The sequence below is a fragment of the Prunus mume genome, linkage group LG8 (genome assembly GCF_029339155.1).
Source record: "Prunus mume cultivar Tortuosa linkage group LG8, ASM2933915v1, whole genome shotgun sequence".
NCBI lineage: Eukaryota > Viridiplantae > Streptophyta > Magnoliopsida > Rosales > Rosaceae > Prunus > Prunus mume.
Genome location: NC_142705.1, coordinates 21,788,874 through 21,795,293, shown reverse-complemented (window position 1 = coordinate 21,795,293; position 6,420 = coordinate 21,788,874). Strand labels below are relative to the sequence as shown.

General features: G+C 36.1%; 1 long non-coding RNA gene and 1 pseudogene across 1 annotated transcript; both read left to right on the top strand.

Annotated features, from left to right (window-relative positions):
• Nucleotides 1–317: 317 nt before the first annotated feature.
• On the top strand, nt 318–2,471 carry LOC103322584 (uncharacterized). The gene is made up of 3 exons (XR_016122494.1): nt 318–689; nt 1,304–2,095; nt 2,206–2,471. It is a non-coding gene; the product is annotated as an uncharacterized LOC103322584 (long non-coding RNA).
• A 2,209-nt stretch (nt 2,472–4,680) lies between these two features.
• On the top strand, nt 4,681–5,373 carry LOC148915053 (secreted RxLR effector protein 161 pseudogene; annotated as a pseudogene).
• The last annotated feature ends 1,047 nt before the right edge of the window (nt 5,374–6,420 follow it).

Below are 6,420 nucleotides of genomic sequence, written 5' to 3'. Positions count from 1 at the left end.
TCAAAAAGAAGGATTGTAGCGAACTAGAAATGAAGATGGTTAGTTGGTTTGAAAAGGGACATGGGATCAGTTTGATACGTTGTGCCTTTATATTTGCTTCCCTTAAATAAAAAAAATTAAAAAAGGAAATAGGTGACCTTGGCCTCGGTGTAACTAAACATTATTCAAATGACTCCTTGTTTAAAAGCCTATAAAACTAATACAAATTTATAAATAAACCCAATTAAGTTGTGGTCTCTCTTTTTCTTTCTTGAGGTATGTCTGTGCTGTTGGTGGAAAAACCTCTTGTGAAACAATATAAAATGAGTGAAGTGTAAGACATTGCATAGTCTTAATCCACTTATAGATGGTCTTCTAATCACATTGGGTTTACAGCTTTGGTGTTAGTCAAGAAATAGGATTAGAGCAGATCTGCAGTTCTAGTTAAAGTGCAATATTAATTGGATAACTAGAACCTTGAGAATTCCTAATCATATATGGATTGAAACACTTATTCCTAATGCAATCAGGATAGGATCAGGTATTCTTCGATGGGCAAAATACCTGAACCTAATGCATATAAATAGCAGCCCCTTCCCTAGCAGTTAAACATTCTCAAAAGCAATATCACCCCATCTGAGAAAGAGATAAAGAACTGCATAGGTGAAGAAGGCTTCTATACAAATCCTAAGCTACCATGTCAGAACAAGGTTAGTATTTAAGTTTCAAAGACAAGAAAGAACTTACATGTGGTATCAGAGCCAGGTTTTGTTCTTAAATCTACAACTGTTTTGCTGTTTTTAAAACTTTCAAAAGGAATCTGTATTGTTTTAAAATCTGTATAAATTTTCTGATCAATTAGTCATGTAGAGTAAAATTGCATATCTTATTTGTTAAAGTATGATCTGGAGTATAAAGTATCATACTCGATCATACTTGAAAGATTATTGTTCATAGATTTAAATTGCAGCTGCATAAGTTAGGCGAGCCATAGCAGCCTAAACTGTTGCAGATACAATTTAAATCAACAGATTGATCAATATTTGCATCACAGTTCATAGCTTTTCATATTCTTCTCGATCCAAAGACAGGAATAGTATGAATTGATGTTAACTGTGATGGAAAACATGGATAAAAGGTTTCACACAAACAAACGGGAAAGCTTTGATCCAAAGATTAAAGTTTTCTTGTGCAGGGTGTTGTGTTAAGCCATAATAATCTAGTGTTTTGAAAACATGTTTGATTCATGGTCCAAAGATATGAATTGATAATGTTTGAATACAGTTTTTGGGGACAGTTTTATTCATTTAAATGTGATTTACAGTGAATACCTCCAGCTATCATTCCATCGAAACTTTGACTGGAACAAACTACTCCAAGTGGAAACAAGATCTGGCTATATCTTTAGGATTATTGGATTATGACTTTGTTCTCAAAGAAACTCCTCTCAAAGCACCTGCCACAAGTGCTTCTGCAGAAATCAAGGCTCGATATGTCAAATGGGAAAAGGCAAACAGGATGACCATGTTAATCATGCAGAGGGCTATGGCATCTTCTGTTAAAGGCAGCATTCCAAAGACGAAAGTGCAAAGGAATATTATGAGTTCATAGCTCAGAGGTTCAAAGTTTCTGAAAAATCTGCCAAGAGCTCACTGCTGAACAAACTAACTGACATGAAGTATGATGGGCAAGGGTGTGTTAGAGCTCATATTATGAACATGATTGACATTGGGGCAAAACTACAAGAGCTGAACATGACAGTAGATGAGGATATGATGGTGCATTTTGCATTGAACTCTCTGCCCAAGGATTTTAAACCCCTTCGAAATACATACATAGCTCAGGAAAGAAAGTTGGACACTTAATGATCTCATCACTATAAGTGTCGAAATTGAAGACAATCTGATAAGAGAAAGGGGAGCTAAGGTGATAAATATGGTTCAAGCAAAGCAGCATAAGTGGAACAAAAACTCTGAAACTAATAAACAGAAAGAAAAGGACAATTCAAGTGCTCTCAAACCAGTTGGAAACAAATGCTTCTTCTGCAAGAAAGGTGGACATATGAAGAAAGAATGTAGGAGGTACAAGAGGTGGTTGGACAAACAAAAGGCTAAAGGTAACACTAATCAGATCCTAGTTTGTTTTGAATCGAATTTAGTTGATTTTTCTTGTGATTCATGGTGGTTAGACAGTGGAGCATCTATTCATGTGACTAATTCTTTGCAGGGGTTCATAAGGAAGAGGCCCCCAAGCAAGGATGAAGTGAAGGTGTTCGTAGGCAATGGAGAGAAAGTTCAAGTTGATTTTATAGGAGTAGTTAGGATTGAATTAGTTTTTGGTTTTGTTTTGGAATTAGAAGATGTGGTTTATGTTCCTGCTATGAGGAAGAACCTAATCTCAGTTGCTAGGCTTGTAAAATCAAAGTTCACTTTGAACTTTGATGATTTTGGTTGTTCTATTTTCAGAAATAAAGAATTAGTTGGAAAAGCAAATCTTGTTGATGGCATGTTTCGATTAAGTTGCAAAACAATCATGGAAATTAACTCTGTTGAAACTCAAACAAAGAAAGAAGCTTCCTACACTCTATGGCATAAAAGACTTGGTCACGTTTCAAAGGATAGAATTAAAATCCTATGCAAAGAATTAGTCATACCATCATTGAATCATAACACAGAAGAAGTATGCATTGAATGTGTAAAAGGAAAACTGACAAATTTAAGGAAGAAAGGAGCAATAGGGAGCAAAGGGTTGCTGGAACTAATACACACAGACATTTGTGGGCCTTTTCCAACTCCAACTCATGAAGGGTTCAACTATTTTATAACCTTTACAGATGACTACTCTAGATATGGACATGTTTTTCTTATTAAAGAGAAATCCAGTGCATTGGACATGTTTAAAATCTATAAAGCTGAGGTAGAAAAACAGTTGGACCTAAAGATCAAAGTAGTTAGATCTGACAGAGGAGGGGAGTATTATGGAAGGTTTGATGAAACTGGGAGAAATCCTGGTTCTTTTGCTAAGTTCCTACAACAAGAGGGAATTATTGCACAGTATACTAATCCAGGCACTCCTCAACAGAATGGAATTGCAGAAAGGAGAAACAGAACTCTAAAGGATATGATGAGAAGTATGATGTGTTGTTCCAAGTTGCCGATATTTCTTTGGGGAGAGGCTTTAAAGACTGCAAACTACATATTAAATAGGGTACCTACTAAAAGTGTGAATGCTATCCCTTATGAAGTGTGGGTGAAAAGAAAACCAAGTTTGAATCACTTGAGAGTTTGGGGGTGTAAGGCAGAAGCAAAACTGTACAATCCTATGGAGAAAAAGTTGGATTCAAGAACAACCAGTGGTTATTTTGTTGGCTATCCAGAAAGGACTAAAGGCTACAGGTTCTATTGCCCTCAAAACACAACTAGATTCGTAGAAACACAAAGAGCTGTGTGTTATTGAGTCTGAAACTGAGGTAACAGAAGAAGAAAATTTTGATTTTGATGAAGTGGTGACAGAAAATGCAGAAACAGTAAGTTCTAATACATATAGCAGAATTCTTACACTGCCCAGTTTTGAGTTGAGTGGCATGCCATCTGTACAAGAAGATAGTTTTGTTGAAGATCACATGATACTTGAGCAGGAAAATCAAGAAATGCAAGATTTGCCACCAGAAAACACAAATATGAATCTGCCTGCAGAACAAACCAATAATCAGATGGACATAGAATTAAGAAAATCTCAAAGACCAAAGAAAAGAGCATTGCCGGATGATTACTATGTCTATTTGCAAGAATCTGAGCATGATGTGAATTCAATTGAAGATCCTATGAACTATAAACAAGCTATGTCCAGTGAGAAGAGTGAAAATTGGTGGGGAGCTATGAAATCTGAACTGAGTTCTATGGAGAAGAATGGTGTATGGAAACTAGTTAATCAGCCACAAGGTTGTAAACCTATAGGCTGCAAGTGGGTTTTCAAGACTAAGAGGAACTCTAAAGGGAAAATTGACAGATATAAGGCAAGACTAGTTGCCAAGGGATACACACAACAAGAAGGGATAGACTATAATGAAACATACTCACCAGTCTCAACCAAAGACTCGTTTAGAGTGATAATGGCACTAGTGGCTCATTTTGATTTGCATTTGCATCAAATGGATGTAAAGACAGCATTCTTGAATGGAAATCTAAAGGAGGATATATATATGAAACAACCAGAGGGTTTCATTCAAGAGAAGGGAGAAAATCTTGTATGCAAACTGTGCAAATCTATTTATGGTCTTAAGCAAGCCTCAAGACAATGGTACATTAAGTTTGATGAAGTTGTTAAACAGTATGGTTTTACAGAAAATGCATTGGATGAATGTATTTACATGAAGGTGAGTGGGAGGAATTTCATCATACTAGTACTATATGTGGATGATATTTTATTGGCATGCACAGATTTGTCAATGTTGCATAACTGCAAAGAATTCTTGTCCAAACATTTTGAGATGACAGATCTTGGTGAAGCAACCTATGTTTTAGGAATTGAAATCAGCAGGAATCGAGAGAAAGGAACTCTTGGTTTATCACAGAAGAACTACATAGAAAAAGTATTGCAAAGGTTTAATATGCAAGGATGTGGTGGAACTGACATGCCTATATCAAAGGAGACAAACTGAGCAGAGAACAGGCACCAAAAACTGAGCAAGAGAAGGCTGAAATGAGTGACAAACCTTATGCATCTTTGGTAGGAAGTCTGATGTATGCACAAGTATGCACCAGACCTGACATTGCTTTTCCTATTAGTGTGTTAGGGAGGTTTCAATCTAATCCTGGACAGGCGCATTGGGTTGCAGGCAAAAGGGTATTAAGGTATTTGAAAAGGACTATGGATTACAAGTTGGTATTTAAAAGAAGTGACAGTTTGACATTAGAAGGATTTGCAGATGCAGACTTTGCAGGTTGTAAGGATGATCTCAGATCAACATCAGGATATGTGTTTACATTTGCAGATGCTGCTGTATCTTGGAGAAGCATCAAGCAATCTCTAACAGTAGCATCTACAATGTTGGCAGAATTTTTAGCATGTTATGAAGCTACTGCACAGGCAATGTGGTTGAAGAATTTTATTACAAGCCTGAAAATAGTGGACTCTATACATAAACCTGTACAGCTGTGGAATGACAATAGTGCAGCAGTCTTGTTTGCAAAGGGAAACAAAAGAACAAAGGCTTCAAGGATTTTGGATGTTAAGTTTCTTACAGTCAAAGAAAAGATAAGAGATGGCTACACAGTTTTGGATCATATCAGCACAAATGACATGGTGGCAGACCCTCTCACTAAAGGATTGCCAAAGGAAGCTTTTCACAGACATGTTCAGAATATGGGATTAATGGAAGATAAGAGTGGCTAGATCAGTGGGAGCATTTCAGTTTTGTCTTAAGATCAGTGGTTATGTTTGGTTAATTAGTAAAAGTTTCGATGGATGATCTGGAAGTTTGAGAATTTATAAAGTGTTGTTTTCTTTTGTTTTAATTAATTAATCTGTTTGGATATATTTCATACTTGAATGTATATGTAAAGCAGTAATAGCTAGCAAATAAAGTAACTGCTATAACACAGTATATTCATGACATTTGTGCAATTTTTGCAATTAGACCTTAGTAGTCATTAAGGGGCAATGAATGAAGCATGACTTGTTTTGCACAGACAGTTAAGTCATGCAGATTTCTGGTTTCAATCTTGATCGAAGCCTTATGTGATTTTGAAGGATTTCAGTTGTAATTATAGGAATCTTGAAATGTTTTGTTCAAGTAATTTCGATAATTCACTGGAGTTTTTCGTAATTGACAGTGGCTTAGTAGGAATTGCTCTATCTTGTTTCACAAGGCCTTAAAGTGATTACACCATGGACTGTTGTGATTATTTGACCAAGTGGGAGACTGTAAGACATTGCATAGTCTTAATCCACTTATAGATGGTCTTCTAATCACATTGGGTTTACAGCTTTGGTGTTAGTCAAGAAATAGGATTAGAGCAGATCTGCAGTTCTAGTTAAAGTGCAATATTAATTGGATAACTAGAACCTTGAGAATTCCTAATCATATATGGATTGAAACACTTATTCCTAATGCAATCAGGATAGGATCAGGTATTCTTCGATGGGCAAAATACCTGAACCTAATGCATATAAATAGCAGCCCCTTCCCTAGCAGTTAAACATTCTCAAAAGCAATATCACCCCATCTGAGAAAGAGATAAAGAACTGCATAGGTGAAGAAGGATTCTATACAAATCCTAAGCTACCATGTCAGAACAAGGTTAGTATTTAAGTTTCAAAGACAAGAAAGAACTTACATGAAGGTGAGATGAAACCCCATTTCTCCATCTTCTCTCTTCTTTTTTCTACATCTTGTGAGTTTCGAAGGTTTGCATCCCTAATCCTGAAATAAAATTCTCT